Raw genomic sequence first — 18,289 nt, 5'->3', positions numbered from 1 at the left:
AATCTGATCAAACAGTAAATCCACGTTAATGATTGTGCAGTATTATTTTGAGTTAAGTATACTTTCTGCATTATATCTAACATGGTGCAGTATTTGCATTTTTCTGCCATATTAAACATTACAACTTGGCAACAGGTCTTGGAGAAGCTCTAAGAACCATCCCCAAACCTTTGGGATTCCTTAGGATCATGGGAACTATGAGGAAATGATCTAAAAACTATACCAACACCATTCATTATAATTTCATATTTTTATGCCTTTGCAAACTCTCCTTTTTTTAATTACATCAGTACGCAGATTTGTATCTTGCCTTTTCTTTTTAAAAGTTGTAATCTCTCTTTTTCAGGGTTGCATCAACTCTATCCATTTATGACTTTCTTGATCTTTTCCTTTTTGTCCATTCATTCTTCTTTCTTATTTATTTCACAACTCAGTTCTTTTTCATTCACCCTGTATGACCACATACACTTGATATAATTCCTTCTTGTTGATCATTCACTTTTGTATTCAATTTTTTATCCATCAGTTTATTCTGACGCAAGCTTCTCTTGTTTTAACTTTGCTTAAATACAGTGTCTCAATTCCACCATATTCCACTTCATGTTTCTCCTGCCATACTCAACTCTCATTTTCATGTAATATGGGTAGAAACATGGCCCCTTTTAATTCTTTCATTTCTTACCTTTGACCAGATAATACCTGCTATCTCTCTGCCCACAATTTCTCCATTTTCCCATTTTAAGTAAATATGTTAACATACGAAGGTATATGTCTATGAAGATTCTCAGTCATCCAGGTCATGGTTGCCCCAAAAATACTTTTTCACGAGGCAAGTGGACTTTGTTTTTTCTCTTTGAAGACATTTCACTTCTCATTCAAGAAGCTTCTTCAGCTCTGATCGGATGGGGAGAATGGAAGGATTTATATTCCTTGCAGGCAGCTGGAGAGTCGTTGATGCCACCTGGAGGCTTATCTGTGTCCTCAGGGTCACCGGAGTAATGCAAATGGGTATGCAGCCTTCTTGAAACTGTTGAAAGGACTGTGTTGGTTTGACTGAAGATAGATAATGTTGTATCCTCTCCCTCTGTTGAGAGGGCTGTTCAGTTTTGACATAAATTACCTCTTTGACCCCTCTTTCAAACCAGCATTCCTTTCTGTCCAAAATGTGGACTTTGCCATCTTCAAAAGAGTGGTTTTTTTCTTTTAAATGCAGATGGACTGCTGAATCTTGTCTTGATGGGTTGTTCTCCTATGTTGTGCCATACGTTTATGAAGTGGTTGTTTTGTTTCCCCAGTGTACAGATCTGCACATGGCTCACTGCATTGTGCTGCATATACCACTTTGCTAAGCTTGTGTCTGGGTGTTTTATCCTTGGGTGGACAAGCTTCTGCCTTAGTGCGTTCTTGGGTTTGAAGTATGCAAGTATGTTGTGTTGGCTGAAAATCCTCCTGAGCTTTTCCGATATTCCTGTACGTATGGAATGACTACATTGCTTCGTGTATTGTTTTTTTCTTTGTCTATTACTGTGCTTTCCTGGACTGTGCAGTATATATTAAGGAAGACAGAAGCCTTAACATTGAAATTTACAGAACCCCCTCCCCTACAGATCAATATTTACATTTTGATTCTCACCACCCACTGGAGCACAAAATGGGAGTTATCAGAACCCTACACTGTTGAGCTGAAGGCCTGCCTACCAGCAAAGATGGAAAAGAAAAAGAACAAAACACATCAAGCAAGCCCTCAGAACTTGTGGATATCCCAAGTGAGCCTTATTCAAATCCCAAAAAAGACCTAGCAGGAGCTCCTCCATAAAAGACCAAGAAGAAAACAATAAACGAAGCAACATAGTCATTCCATACGTTGCAGGAATATCGAAAAGCTCAGGAGGATCTTCAGCCAACACAACATACATGCACACTTCAAACCCAAGAATGCCCTAAGGCAGAAGCTTGTCCACCCCAAGGATAAAACACCCAGACACAAGCTGAGCAACATGGTATATGCAGTACAACGCAGTGAGCCATGTGCAGATCTCTGCACTGGGGAAACAAAACAACCACTTCAAAAACGTATGGCACAACATAGGAGAACAAACCCATCAGGACGAGATTCAGCGGTCCATCTGCATTTAAAAGACAAAGTCCACATTTTGGACAGAAAGGGACGCTGGTTTGAAAGAGGGGTCAAAGAGGTCATTTATGTCAAAATTGAACAGCCCTCTCAACAGAAGGGAAGGGATACAACATCATCTATCTTCAGTCTAACCAACACAGTTCTTTCAACAGTTCCAAGAAGGCTGCACATCCATTTGCACTACTCAGGTGACCCTGAGGGCACAGATTAGCCTCCAGGTGACATCAACGACTCTCTAAAATAATGCAAATGATCAGCTGTCTGCAAGGAGAATAAATTCTTCCATTCCCCACCATCCGGTTAGAGCTGAAGAAACTTCTTGGATGAGAAGTGAAATGTCTTCAAAGAGAAAAAAGAAAGTCCACTTGCCTTGTGGAAAAGCACCTTTCGGATACCAAAGTATATAAATTAATTTATTTGGTCTGAGTTGTTTTGCCTTTTATATATAACTCTACTTTCCCTTTCAGACACCGTGTTTCGCTGAAAATAAGACCTATCTCAAAAATAAGCCCTAGCGTGATTTTTACGTATGTGCCTAATATAAAACCTACTCCCAAAATACGCCCTAGTTTTGGGGCGAAGCGCATACAGGGGTGAGGGGTGGAGCTGCTCCATGTGCCCCGCACCTGCTTATCTTAGGACTGCTGCAGCCAGGCTCCCACGCCCTGGCACCTGTCACACTGCTGCCTGAATTTGGCCACTTTCAGCCGCACGATACTTGGCTCATTGTGCTGGTGCTGCCGCTTGCAGCAGGCCCTGTGGCTCATTGTACTGATGCTGCCACTCGCACGTGCTGTGCCATGCAGCCTGCCACAAGCAGTGGTACTGGCGGCATGGCATGGCATGACGTGCCACACGGTCTGCCACAAGCAGCAACACTGGTGCGATCAGCGTGACGAGCCATGCAGCCTCCTGCCATGAGCAGCAGCACCAGCACGATGAGCCATGTGGCGTCCTACCACGAGCGGCAGCACCAGCATAAAGCACCATGTGGCCACAGAAGAACTCGGGCAGCGGCACAACAGGTATCGTGGCGTGGGAGGCCTGGCTATGGTGGTCCTAAGGTAAGCAGGTAAGACATCCCCCGAAAATAAGATCTGGTGCCTCTTTTGGATACAAAAAATAAAATAAAATAAGACCAGGTCTTATTTTCAGGGAAACATAGTACAACTTTTTTCTGTAATAAATAAATTTTCAGTTCCATACTTGTTGTATTATACAATCAAACATTTGTCAAATATAGTTTAGGTTCTTAGGAATCAATACAACATCATCTGTCAGCAAAAGTACACATACATTTACATCCCTAAACTTGACAATTCTCTCATCAGAAACATTCCATTTTATTTAAAAATACCTTCATTCTCTCATGTCATATTCAGCAACAACTCGGAATTTTGTATTTACCTAAACATTCTATAAGTAAATTAATTTGCTTATGTGCTTTCTCTAAATCAGAAGACATCCAATAATTTTTCTTCCCACATTCATGCATTTGTAATAATTCATACATTCATACATTTTGCAATCACTTGCTGAATTGTACTTCTAAATTTTTGCTCGTTGGCATCTTTTATTTTATTTTCATCAGAATTCTGCTAAATATCTTTATAGACATGCTTAACTAATCCACCTGTAAATTTGCATTCATTTTCTTTCCTATTCCATAGGGAAGCAATAACATATCTTCTGTTCTTTGGGCACAGGTGCTATTTTTCACAGATAAATGACACAAATTACACAGCTAAAGGAGACACATCTATAACTTAACATTACTCCACTTGCATGATCTGCAGCCTTAATATTTGTGTTTTGAATATTTTTATTAAGAATTTTAATTACACTGGTAAAAACGTATACAAATTATACTTACAGAAAGAGAAGAGAATGGGGGGGGGAGAGAGAGATCTTTGAAAAGGGTTAGAGTTTAAAGAGCATTTAAAAGCCTCTGCCAAGGTTGCAAGCAAGATGGCTTATCTCACTGTCTCCTGGTACTCAAACCTGTGAGAAAAAAGTATCCTGTGGTCTTCTCACAAGAAGCAGCTGTCCTCATCTGGAAAGATTCCAAAGAATTGGTCTACTCACTGGTTCCTTGGTCTTTGCCATTGTTCTTGGTTCCACTTTTGAGTGCCATCTTAAGTTCACCTTCCCCAGAAGTCCACCTTAATATTTTTCAACATTCTGTCATAATTTGTTATTCATTTTCTTCACTTGCTTCTTGTATATTAACATTTATGGGACTATTTTCAATTCTTCAATATACCATGCTCATTTGAATATAAATAATTAAGATACATGTTTCAGCATTCTGTCATGTTTGTTTTCCAGATTATTGTTTAGACGTATTTTATTTGGGCTGATACTTTAGATAAAAAACATACAAATCTATGTGAAGGCCAGAATCATTTTTGGCAAATTAGAGACTAGTATTTTTCTTTACTCTAGGTTAATTTTTCATTTATCATTGTGTATGAATTTAAATACTCTTATATAAGAATATTTTATAGGACTCTAATAAAATTCTGAATAGCCAGAGAGCTTGTTGGAAATTAAGAGAAATTTCCAACAAGAAATTGGTGTTTACAGAGACCAGCTTATTTACAAAAATCTAGTAGATGTTACTGAATGAGACTGAGAGGTCCAAATCAAACAACAGGGTTAGATTAGCTCCATCTTTCTTCTTGACAGATTCTCTCCCAAAACTAGAATGAAAGCCAATTAACATGAAACTATAATCAGCTTTACTTAAGAGTATATAGAACTCATTAGCTACCACTGTCTTAATCCCTTTTCCTACCCATAGCAAAACAAGTATATTCACTTTTTTGTTTGTTCATTTGTAAAAGGTCATTCTGAAGTGCTAGGAAAATAATTGCATTCAGGTGTTAGTATTGTCCTGATACCTCCTTAGGAAAAGTATTGTCCTGATATCTCCTTAATTTCTTAGTACCCATCATAGTTTTCCCACTTGCAGTTGAGATTAACTCTATATATGTAAGATTAAAAAAGAGATCTTAACCCTCCATTCCTGGTTGGAATGGAGCCTGGGTTATTAGGAAAAGGCATTTTCAAGAAATCAGGTTGGCAAAAGAAGGATTGAGCATTTGCTACTCCTTTGCAAAAAATTGTCCACAAAGAACCTAATTACAAAATGATGAATATCACATATACATTAATTTGTAATTAATCTGCAGCCATGTAGAATATTTAGGAAAATAAGTATCTAGATTAAGATGTTAGTGTAGCAGTAATTAAAGTTGAAACCACAATTTATTAGGAAAAAAAATGATGAATGGTGAAATATAATGATTGAGCTGGTTGGTATTGCAAAATTATATCAATTTCCTTTTCTGATTTTTGAATAAATCTGGCATCTATTTCAAGTCAATTTAACAATAAATATCCTTTCAGAACTTAGTTATTAATGAGGGCAAATATATATATGTCCCAGGATAATGTTTCACATCCAGTCTGGGTTGGTTTAATCTTCCGAGCTTTCGGACTTATGCTGGAGCCCATCCTTGGGGAACTTCTCCTCTACCAGAATGGGAAATGATTGAAGCCTGGGAAACAGGATCCTTGCCAGGCCACAGAAGTGTTGATTTACCATCAGTTTATCAGGTATTTAGGAGCCAAGGACTTGGCAGCATAGGGAAACAACAGCCAATGATTTAATAGCCAGCCATCAATACCCTAATCAACAACTAAAGCACACATAACCAGGCACCACATAAATACTATGCATAGAATAGACCAAACCACACATTCCCATTCCAATCATTGTAGTCGTTATCCCAAAACGATACTAAACTTTACATATAGAATTTTGATTGTACATTATATTGTGTTTTTTTAACCTTTTTCCTTACCTTAGATGTGGATGGGGTGATTTTTTTTCTTGTATTCACTAAGAGGACAAATTTAATAATAACATTATATAGAGAAATCAGAATTGAAATACTTTATTTTAAGTCGCAGATGCACCAAGCATATCAAAAGCAATAAAAATAGAATTCAGTCAAATAAAAAAATATATTTATTTATTAAATTTATATGCCACCTATCTCACTTTGAGAGCAGCTCTAGACAGCTTACAATGCAATAAAATAGGGAAATCATCATCATCATCATTCTATCCACTGCAGGATCAAGTCTTCTGTTTCCAACCAATCTAGTCTTGAGCTTTCTTTTGCCAGTTGGGTCCGCAATATTTGCTGATGATATTGTATACTTTCATTTGTTCACTAATCCATGTGCAGGTTTTTCTATCTTCTCTTGTGATTCTGAGCATGTATCATTCTCCAGAACTGGAGATGGATAATCCACCAATGGATTTAGACTGTGTTCCTGCCCAATCAGATCAGTCATTCAAAGTTGCAATGCCTGTCCTGGGCTAGCGTCTCCCAGTCTCGACTGATCTTGCCCAGAACAGACATGCAAGTTTGGCTCTTAGGCAGGTATAGTCTCCATTGGTGGATTTTTCCATTATAGACACAGTTTTCTGAGCAGCGCTGAAATCAGCGCTGGTATTCAGTTTTCTGTTTCTTTTCCCATTTCATTATTATTATTATCGATCATCGCACAATCAGCCAGATGTTCAGACTGGATTTGGCATTTTGTCTACCTATCGAGTCCTTACCCAGGACCTGGGATGATATTATTATTATTATTATTATTATTATTATTATTATTATTATTATTATTATTATTATTATTATTTACCCTGGTTGAGGGAAAACCTCTCTCCTTTTCCCCTCGTGCCATTTCGAAACAGAGGAAAATATTCCCCACCCCCATCCCCTCATTCCCTGCTCATTCCTGAACAGCTCTGGGATCAGGGCTGCTCCAGGTCCCCAAAAGATTTTTTTCTTTTGTTACTCGTCCTTCTGCTTCCCTTAATCCTACCGGAGTCTGCGGCTGCAGCTCCGGTCCCCACACGTGTGCGCAGGCGAGGGAAGCCCTTTGGAGCCGGCATCATCCGGAAGCTCCGTTTTTTGGATATTTCCTCTTTTTTGGCTTTCCAGAGCTGCAGCTGCAGCTCTGGACATCAGGACAGCCCATTTATTTGCTGCCTCACTGGTAGGAGTTAACTAGCTACAGTCTCTTAAGCGAGATCGCAGCTTCCCTCGGGTGGCCGCAAATCAGCTGTGCGGCAGCTATTTGAAGAGGTGCGCCAAAAAATAGGGGGGTTGCAGTCTCCTTCGCCAAGGAACGGCGCAGAGAGATCGTTAGCATCTAATTACCCCAAGCTTGCTGCCGGCTGCGTTCTGGGCCGCAGGGCCTCAGTATTACTTCTCCTGCGCTCGGGTCTTGCCTCATTTCCCTCATGTGGCCACCATTTTGAAGAGCTTGCAAACGAACTCAACAGAGGAAGAGACTCCTTCCTCCATTTCCCCCAAGCATTCCAGTTCGTTTCTCTAGCATCCCAAGAGATTCCAGATTAAAGCACTCAGGGGGCTGAAATCTAGGGGAGATTTTCAGGGAGTGTATGGTCGCCATTTTTATAGCAGCTGTCATTTTATATTCCCTTTTTCCTCAGGGGTGGCCATTTTGTGACTCACACAGCTGATAGGCTTCTATTCCCTATGTAGGACCACATTTCAGATTCTTACCTTAAACTCTATTTCAGGCCTCCCAGGCCTCAGTTAATATTCACCTCCACAGTCACTCTGGTCTGTGCTATACCCATTTCTCAGCCTTCATAGCTAGTCTGTCTCTATATGGTTTGTTCATTCTTTCAAGTGCGCTTAACTTCCTTGGATTCAATTTCTGGGTGTTTTGGTGTCTCCAGGTCTTCCTGAAAGCCAGGATTCCCCATTGGGATGCTAGGCCTACTCATATTAATAGCTCTAATTGGATTCCAGGCGTCCCCTGTCATGTACCTGCTCTTATCCACACGGCAACCCTATCTGGATTCCAGGCACCCCCTATCGTGTGTCTGTTCTTATCCACACAAATAACTCGGTCTGGATACCAGGCGTCCCCTATAGTGTGCCTGTTCTTATCCAACCAATAGCAGTCTCCGGATACCAGGGACCCCCCATTGTTCCCCCTTGTTACCCGAGAATGGAGGATACTAGGCCCCCCGTCCTCCTCGACTGCCAGACGCCATAAATCCACTAATCAAGAGACTGCAGGTAGGAATTCGGCAAAGGCCCAGGCACAATCTACCCCAAAGGCCTCCAAGGGAGCCGAAGAACAGGCCACCAGGAGACACCAAGCCCTAGAGAAGGAATTCTCTAAAGCACAGAAGCTAGCCAGACTGGAGACCTCACAAGCCGAAGTGTCTTCTTTTGATCTGCCCCTGGGGCCCTGTGCTTCTCCACTGGGGATATGGTCAACAGAGGAACCCGTTCCATCTCTCGCATCGGGGGATACAGACAGGGTTCATCCCATCACTCAGCCCCCCACTTCACGGGCTGAACGTGTGGCCCCCAAAGCTACTTTCACCCCCACGGCAGCCGGGCTTAGGCCAAGTGAACTGGTTCCCCTCCCCACGGAGGACTGCCTGGCTCAGATGATCGCACAGGCGGTAGAGCGCGCTCTTGAGACCAGGTCTCAAGCGACTAGATCAGCTGCGGTCACCTTTCAACCCACTCACCAGCTGGCTACTGAGTCCTATCACGCGCCTTCTTCCCCGTCGCAGTCCATTTACTCGCAGAACTCGTCATCTCGTGAATACGAGGCTGACCTGAAGATTCCGATTCCAAGGAGGAGGAAACCCCCCCGAGACACCATCACTTTATGGACTCGCAGGTCTCTTTAACCCTGCCTTTTTTGTTCCTCTGCTTCGCAAGGCCACTTTCACGGCACATCTTGGACCCAATCCTTCCATGCCGACAACTTCAGTTGCTCCAGACTCGGAGGCGGATCCGAATTTCACTGAACCAGTAACAACACAACACCAGATTCCCTGTCCCCCCATGTTTCTCAACGCGGTCCGAAAGCAATGGGTATCCCAGCCTTCCTTTCCCTTCCAAGTAGTAATGAAAAAAGACTTTATAACGTGGCCCAGGACCTGGAGGCAGCTCTGGAGGTACCCGCGGTAGATGAACCTTTAGGACCCCTTGTGTCTCCAACTGCCATTACTGGTGATGTGTCGGAGGCCCTCAAGGCTGAGGACCATAAATGTGAACTATACGTAGAATGCATCAAGCCGCGGCATGGGCTATCAGAGCAGCTACCTTTGCATCCTTTTTTAACAGGTCTGCTCTCCGCTGGCTTAGACAGCTTCAGGCCAGGATACCGGAGGATGACATCTGCACACATCAAGATCTAAGTAAGATGGTGGAGGCTACGGAATATGTATCCGACGCCACCCTCCAGGCCGCCAGATTTTCCTCCAGAGCCATGGCATCCAACGTTACCGACCGCCGTATGCTCTGGTTGAAACACTGGCACGCTGATGCCAAGTCCAAATGGCGCTTGTCAGCAGCTCCTTATCAGGGAGGGAAATTGTTTGGATAAGCTCTGAATCCTTACCTCACTGAAAATAAGGATAAATGTAAGGTACTTAACCACCTCCTTAAACGGTGGGACAAATGTCCCAATACCTATTCACGGAGACAGCCCTTTCGCACTGGAGCCAGGTCAAATTACTCCCAGCCCAACTGTTCTTTCCCTATCAGACAGGACAGACAGTCGGATAGACAGGCTTCCAGACGCAGACAACAATTTCAGGGCAAACGGCCCTTTCGTGGGAGCGGCCGCCCATTCCGCCAATCCAGATAACTCTCAGGCGGATCCTCCCATCGGGGGCAGACTGTCCCTCTTTGCACGCCAGTGGGAAGCCACCACCATGGACGCATGGGTCCTAAACACTGTGTGTCACGGACTGTCCCTGGAGTTCATCTCCAAACCCCCGAATCGCTTCATTTCTTGTCCCCAACTACGAAATCCAGCAAAGAAAAAACTAATGCGAGAGGCCATTGTTCACCTCTTAAACATATGAGCCATAGAACCGGTGCCATTGGATCAGAGAGGTCGGGGATTTTTTTCCATCCTCTTTGTCGTCCCCAGGGCGTCTGGGTGATGGAGAGCCATCCTGGATCTAAAAGGATTAAATATCATCTTGCATACCGCAAATTCAAGATGCAAACACTCCAGTCCATCTTGGGAAGCATAAGAAGGGGTGACTTCCTGACGTCTATCGACCTCACAGAGGCATACCTCCACATCCCCATCTCTCTCACCCACCGCCGGTTTCTAAGATTCGCCCACAGGGGACACCATTATCAGTACAGGGCTGTTCAGCCTATCCTCGACTCCGAGGGTCTTTACCAAGATCTTGCGGTTCTAGCAGCTCACCTGAGACTGGTGCCAGTCAGAGTCCAGTGCTACCTGGACGACATTTTAATCCAGTCATCGTCGATCCAGGTTGCTCAGGCAGATCTCGAACTAGTGATAATGCTGCGCCAGAATCATGGGTTCTCGGTGAACTTCCCCAAGAGCCATTTGATCCCCACAACAAGGGTGTTGCACCTAGGGGCCATTATAGACACGGTGGAATGCCGGGTCTACTTATCCCAGGAACGCCAGGACAGCATCAGGGAGTCGATTCTTCAATTCCGCAGGGGTCGAACGGTAACGTTGGCCAGCCTCTCCCAATTATTGGGGAAGATGATCTCGGCCATTGCATTGTACCCTGGGCCAGGCTCCATTCCAGGAACCTCCAGTGGTTCCTACTTCCCTTCCAGAGACTGAACATCAGTTCCTCCAATCGAAGGGTGAGACTTCTGCTTCAGGTCTCGCGATCCCTCACATGGTGGCTCTCGTCGGCCATGCTCAAGGGGTCTTACTTCAAGGAGCCCGATCGACTCACCCTTACAACCGACGCCAGCCTGTTAGGCTGGGGAGCACACCTTCGCTCACTGTGGGCCCAGGGCTGTTGGTCCCACTCCGACCTTCGGCGCAATATCAAGTGGCTGGAGCTCAGGGCAGTACACCTTGCCCTGCGCCACTTTCACAGCACAGTAGTGAAGCGTCATGTGTTGGTCCTCACAGACAACGTGGCTGCCAAGGCACATGTGAACCGGCAAGGGGGCACCCAACCTGGCCTCCATCAAGGCCGACCACATTTCAGAGGAAGCAAACACTTAGGCCAACTTCCTGAGCCGGGCGACGGTGGACCATTCGTAATGGTGCCTACACCCGAGGATATTCAGGGAGATCTGCCATTGCTTCGGATTACCAGTTCTAGACCTATTTGCCTCTCCGACAAACGCTCATCTACGGCAATTCTTCTCCCACTTTCCGTCTCCAGGGGCAGAACGAGCAGATGCTCTTCGAAGGGACTGCTTTATGCCTTCCCGCCTCTTCTTCTTCTTCTGGTGGTTGTCTGCAAGCTTCTTCAGGAGCAGGCAGAGGTTCTTCTAGTGGCCCCGTATTGGCCACGGAGACCATGGTTCGCTGACCTAGTGAACCTCTCTCTAGGGGCCCCATGGAGGATTCCCCCAGAGTGGGTCTCACTCAGCCAGGGGACCCTTCTTCATCCAGACCCCCAATGGCTCCAGTTAGCCATCTGGTACTTGAGCGCTCGATCCTGTCACAGGAGTATTGCTCACCTGTGGTCATTACCATAATCCAGGCCTCCTGCTGGTCCTCTACCAACCAGATTCCACATGGAGGAACTTCTGTTTGTAGTGTTCGACCCATCACTTGACCATTCCAGACTTGACAATTCCACACATATTGAATTACCTTCTACAGGGCCTTGAGAGGGGCTTGGCCTGAAACACATTATGCAGACAGGTCGCCGCTCTCTCCACTGTACTTACCTGTGACTCAGCGGTTTCCCTAGGTCATCATCCCTTGATCCGATCTTTTATCAAGGGGGCTACTAACACCAAGCCCTCTGTAGTGCACAGGTTTCCGTCTTGGGACCTACCGTGAGTCCTCCGGGCTCTAAGTAGACCGCCCTTTGAGCCCCTCAAGACATGTGATATACGGTATGTATCACACAAGGTCGCATTCCTGGTGGCAATCACCTCTGCACGACGGATATCGGAACTGGCGGCACTCTCAGTCAGGGATGACTTGTGCCTCTTTCATCAGGACCGAGTGGTCCTTCATCTGGATCCTACCTTCCTCCCGAAGGTCAATTCTCTCTTCCACAGGGCTCAAGAAATCGTACTGCCGGACTTCTGTCCTCACTCATCTCATGCCCTGGAACGGCAATGGCACCTTCTGGATGTCCGCAGAGCACTCTGTTATTACATCTCACGGACAGCTGCCTTCCACAACTCTGAGGCCATCTTTGTTTCCTTCCATCCTTCTTCTAAGGGTCGGAAGGTGTCCTCTTCCATGATTGGTAGGTGGATTAGGGCATGTATTGCGGGGGCGTACCAGGCTGAATCATTGCCAGTTCCACGGCGGATAATGGCACACTCAACCCGTAGCGCAGCTACTTCCGCAGCCTGGACCACTCAGGCGTCCATTGAGGACGTTTGCAGAGCAGCCACATGGTCTTCACCATCCCCTTTTATAAGGCATTATAGGATTGACAGGTTTGCCTCTGGAGAAGCCTCCTTTGGTAGGAGGGTGCTCCAGCAGGTCATAACTCAAAGTGTGACGCCAGACCGGCCTGCTCCCCTCCCTCAGGAATAATAGGCTTTGGTATGTCTCATTGGTGGATTATCCATCTCCAGTGCTGGAGAAGGGGTGTTGTCTTACCTGAACGCCTTTTCTCAGCACGGAGATGGATAATCCACTCCCGCCCTTGTACGTTGCTTAGGCCTAGGGCTAGATTTATGAGCCAACACGTCTTGCTGTCAGTCAGGGCTTCGCCTGCGTCGAGACTGGGAGACGCTAGCCCAGGACAGGCGATGCAACTTTGACTGACTGATCTGATTGGGCAGGAACACAGCCTAAACCCATTGGTGGATTATCCATCTCCGTGCTGAGAAAAGGCGTTCAAGTAAGACAACGCCCCTTCCATGGCTCTTTGTGCCATTCGTAGCTTTTGTATCAATTGTGAGGTTAGTGTCCATGTTAGAACAGATAGCACACACGGATTGAAAACTTTTCTCTTCCGGCATAGGGGGAGGTTCTTGAAAATTAAACTTAAGCTTGCCGAATGCCTGCCAACCACGTTTAACACACTGTTCTGTTTCCTTTATTGTATCACCTTCCATTGAGATCTGTTGGTCAAGATATTTGTAGTGGTCTACTACATCTAGTTCTTCTCCAAATATATATTTTTTCTTTCTTTGGTGAATTTATTAAACATAACCTGGCTCTTTTTCAGGTTTATTTTTAAGCCAAATGGTTCTCCTGCTTTGTGCAGCTCTTGTATGTATCTTTCTAAGTTTTCTGGGTCTTGTGAGAAGAGAATGTCATCTGCAAATCTTAAGTGGTTTAAATAGGCACCATTGATTTTTATTCAGTCTTTTGACCAGTGTAGTTTGTGAAATACAGCAACATGCAGCTGAGTAAAGACCCTATGAAATTCATTATTCATAAGCCAGGCCACTTTGAAGTGAAACTTACTAGATCCCAGTTGTTCTTTGGCATTTTGCTGTATAGTGTTTGCAGTTCTAAACCCAATATCCTTTGTCTAAGAACTGCCATAGTCTGATCTTGTCCCTGTGTCTCTGGTGCAAAACTCAGTTTTTAAACTCTCTCTGTAATTTACTATATCTAGATGGATTTGAATTTGCCTAGCAAGATAAGAGATGAGAAACCTTCAACTTGTAGATTAATCTTTAGCTAGTACTTGAAAATAGCTACCCATTTGTCTCAATCCTCAACAGCCCACCTTTAGCTATGGGTGGTTCCTTAGGAATATTTATTTTTTCCATTTTTATGGCTGCCCATCTCAATCAATGATTCTGCTTGGCTTACAGTTCAGAAATATATTACAATATTACAATTTAAAATTAAAAAAAATAATTAATAATAATAATAAAAACTGAAGGCTTCATTTTGGCTGCCCAAGAATAAGCCTTGCAGAGCAATTTCATGAAAGCAAAAATTCAACATGTCAGTAACAGCAGCAAATTTTGCTTATGCGAGAAAGATGAAACAGTGGATCAGCTTATCAGTGGGTGCAGCAAAATCTCATAGACTGATTACCATGATTGAGTTGCCAAAATCATACATTGGAAGCTTTGCCAGAGGTTTGGATTCAAACGCAGCAAAAATTAACTGGGAACACCAAATTGACGAAGTTCTTGAAAATGAGCAAGTAAAGATCCTGTGGGATCTGGCCCACAACACGCCTGACATCACTACTGTGGAAAAGAAAAAAGGCTGGTTAATTGTTATTACAATACCAGGTGATGCACGAATTGAAGAGAAACAGCTAGAAAAAATAACAAAATATAATGATTTGCAAATTGGAGGAAGAAATCAATGGTTGTACCTATAGTAATAGAAGCCCTTGGAGCAATACGCAAAGGGTTGCCTGGATACATGGAAATGTTGAATTTATTAGAATTGAATATCCTGACTTTGCACCTTACTTGGAACTGCCTATATACTCAGACGCTACCTTAACAGCTCTTAACTCCTTGGTTAGGACTTGAACTGTTACCTTTTTACCAGTCCTGGACAGTGAAATGAATTGAAGATTAACAACAACAACAACAACAACAACAACAACAACAACAACAACAACAACATAATAATAATAATAATAATAATAATAATAATAATAATAACAACAACAATAACAATAATAGGAGGAAGAAGAAGAGGAAGAAGTAGTAGTTGTATATACCCTTGCTTAATTCCTTTGCTAGTTGGCAGTACCTCTTAGAGAGGCCTGGTGAATTGCATCTCACCTACAGTTTGCTGTTCCTATGAAATGTATACAGGTAATCCTTGTTTTACAACAGTTCATTTAGTGACCATTCAAAGTTACAACGGCATTTTTCACACTTACAACTGTTGCAGCATCCCCAAGGTCACATGATCAAAATTCAGATACTTTGCATCTGGTTCATATTTATGATGGCTGCAATATCCCAGGGTCAGGTCATCAGCTTTTGTGCTCTTCTGAGAAACAATCAGTGGGGAAGCCAGGTTCACTGAACTACCGTGTTACTGACTTAACAACTGCAATGTTTTGTTTAACAGCTGTGGCAAGAAAGGTCATAAAATGGAACAAAACTCACTTAACAAATGTCTCAGTTAGCAACATAAATTTTGGGCTCAATTATGGTCATACGTTGAGTACCTATAGAAGAGGATGATGAGTTATCTATCTGTTGTGGAGGATTTAAGTTTGTGTCAAAGATTTTTTTTCCTTGGAGTTGAGTCTATAAATCACTGCTATATTTGGGAGAGTATTCCCTTTAAATAAGAATATATTGTATACTCATAAACCCTGAGTGTTATTTCATGGGTTAGTGTATTTGTATGTGTAAGATAATCTCCATTTCGACCTGTTGTTAGTTGGGGATAATCGAAAGTCCTTCCAGAGTCATGCATAACTTCGAAAAGTAATAATTGTAATTTTTTTCAGATGCTTTAGGACAGGGGTGTCAAACTCAATTTCATTGAGGGCCACATCAGCATTGCGGTTGTCCTCGGGGGGGGTAGTTGTGGCCAGGGTGGGAGCAGCCTACTTGGTGGGTGTGGCTGGAGTGGGTGTGGCCTGCTAGGTGGGCATGACCAGCTCTTCGTCGTTCACGTCAGGGGGGCCTGGGCAGGAGTGGGACAGATCTGAGGGTCTCTGGCAGAAGGGGGTGGGACCAGGACAAGCACCAAGGCATGGTCCACTGGAAGAGCCTCACTGTTCCTCTCAGGCCATGCGAGGGGGGGCTGGATGGTGCCGCAGGCTTCCCAGAGCCAGACAGCGCGAATCCTAAAAGAAGCGTGACGCCACCCAGCCTCCAGTTTGCCCGGTTTCGGCAGGCAGTGGTGCGCTCTCCTCATAGTGCCGAGAGGCTGAGCCTGGCAGTGCGAAGCTCACCAGCTTTGCACCTTGCTGCCTGCTGAAATCGGGCAGGTTGGGGGCTGAGTGGCGACATGCTTCTTTTTGGATTCGCGCCGCCTGGCTCAGCGTCTCGGCGCTGTGAGGAGAGCGTCCCACTGCCTGCTGAAACCCCTCCCCCGGAGCCCATCTAGCCGGATACGTGAAGTAGGCGAGGGCCATTTGCTGGCCACTTCCAGGTGATGGTGCATTTCTTCATTCCTCACAAAGGCTGACACCTCCCTAGTGCATGTCCAGGGGATGGGGCCAACGCGGCAGGGGCCGGCCCCTTGCTGTTTCCAGACGGCCTGAATGGGTTTCAGTATAGATGGCCACTACAAAATTGTACATTCGCTCCCGGGTGACCTGGGCTGGGGCCAAGGTAGCGGGGGCCATTCTCTCACTGTTTCCAGGATGGCTTTGTGGACCACATAAAACCACGTTGCGGGCCGCATCTGGCCCCGGGCCTTGTTTTGACATGTCTGCTTTAGGAAACTTCATGAAAAGGCTATGTAGTTATTTGTATTAACTATGGAATCTGCCTAGAAAGTAAATTTTATTAGTCTGTTTCCCTAGGTTGCTCCATTTAAGATATGATATTTTATTATATTTTATTTATTTTAGCAATACACTATGCAAGGCAAAGTTCAGCATACTTGCATTTTCCATCCCAAAGCTAATGTAACTCTGATGGTAGAAACAAATTACTTTCTGGAGTTGGGGGTGGTACAAAAGGCCAGATTATTTGAACCTAATTTTGCATTTAAAATTAATAACCAGCATCGCGTGAATTTGAGGTTGATTAGTTGTCAACTTGGAAGCATAATTTTCTACGCTCCGTATTTTTGTTGTTATTCTGAGATTTTATGCTTAGTGGAATAAGTAAACATAATATGAAGAGAATGCAATTTGAAATTAACTTGTTGCCATTGCTTTGAATGGCACTATTGTGCTATAGTTTATTTTAAGTTTCGGGGAAATTAGTATAGTCTGTCTCTTATTTGGCTGTTTTCCCAACAGAAGCCCAATGAAATTATGTTGGTGTTCTTTCATCCATTTTTCTGGTAAAAAGATAAAATCAAAATTAATTATAAGATTGATACAGTCTGGATCTCTTACCATAGCTCTCCATCCTGTGGTATTCTAGAGCAGCGAGGAAGGAGAGTGAGATGAAAGCAGTTATCAGCTTCCTGCAATCTGAGGATCAGCCATCTCTTTTTGTGATAATGACTTCTCTGTCTTGGGGGGGGGGGTCAGATGGCCTTTCTTCAATTCTTGAAGAATAGCATCTGTGGAATAGCTTTTCTTGGAGAATAGCTTCTGTTAATTTCTTTTGATTTGGTAGTGGCTATATCCAGTGAATTGTCCGCAAGAGGATGACTTTCTAATTGCAAACAGGCATTTCAAAATGGCATGCTTTATTTGTTTATTAAATTTATATGTCCCCTATGTCACCATTCAAAGCAACTCTGAGAGGCTTAGAGTGTAATAAAACATATAGATATAAAAATTATTATAAATATAAAAACAGATAAAAGTTACAAAGAATTAAAACAAACTAAAAAAACCCCACAGATTTGGAATGGAGCAGTGGTAGTACATTCTGTTTCTGCACTGATCACCTCTAGCCAACTGGCATAGCCAAGTTTTAAGGCTTTTTCTGAAGGCCAAAGAGGGGGCAGATCTCGCCTCTGGAGGCAAGATGTTCCAAAGTTTGGGTGTCACGGCAGAAAAAGCTCTTCTTCTGGACCCTATCAGCTGAAACTTCTTGACTGATGGGGTCCACAATATGTCTCCTCTGCAGAAGGAGTGGGGTGGGCTGATCTCACTGGGGAAAGACAGTTCCTCAGATATCCTGGACTCGTGCCACAGACGGCTTTAAAGGTAATAATCTACACCTTGAATTGGACCTGGAAGCAGATGAGCAGCCTGCGCAGCTCATGTAACAGTGGTTTCTTCCTTGTTGGTTCCTCCTCCCTCCCCCCTTCCTCCACTTCCTCCGGCCTTATTTCCCAGGTAGCATTGAAAAAAGATAGCCTTCTTAAATGCTATTATAATTCTGATACCATCACAGTAAAATGACAACCATTCTATATAAACCCCATATCAACAGGGTAGATTTGGGATTACATCAGTTGTCCCAATTTAGAATTGCTCTACCTGAGCTCCATTTCATTCTATTAATATTCTCATTTGCAGGGGTGCTTGGTTATTGGAAAACTCATTTAATACCTGAA

General features: G+C 43.9%; 1 protein-coding gene across 9 annotated transcripts in view; it reads left to right on the top strand.

The window, feature by feature from the left end:
* The window catches only part of KIAA0232 (KIAA0232 ortholog), an 84,060-nt gene that overhangs the window by 51,518 nt on the left and 14,253 nt on the right, over positions 1 to 18,289 (top strand). The window lies entirely within an intron of this gene.

The sequence above is a fragment of the Crotalus tigris genome, unplaced genomic scaffold (genome assembly GCF_016545835.1).
Source record: "Crotalus tigris isolate CLP2741 ecotype Arizona unplaced genomic scaffold, ASM1654583v1 scf7180000024339.11422700, whole genome shotgun sequence".
NCBI classification, from domain to species: Eukaryota; Metazoa; Chordata; class Lepidosauria; order Squamata; family Viperidae; genus Crotalus; species Crotalus tigris.
The sequence above is the reverse complement of the archived record's forward strand: the minus strand, read 5'-3'. Positions and strand labels throughout refer to the sequence as shown.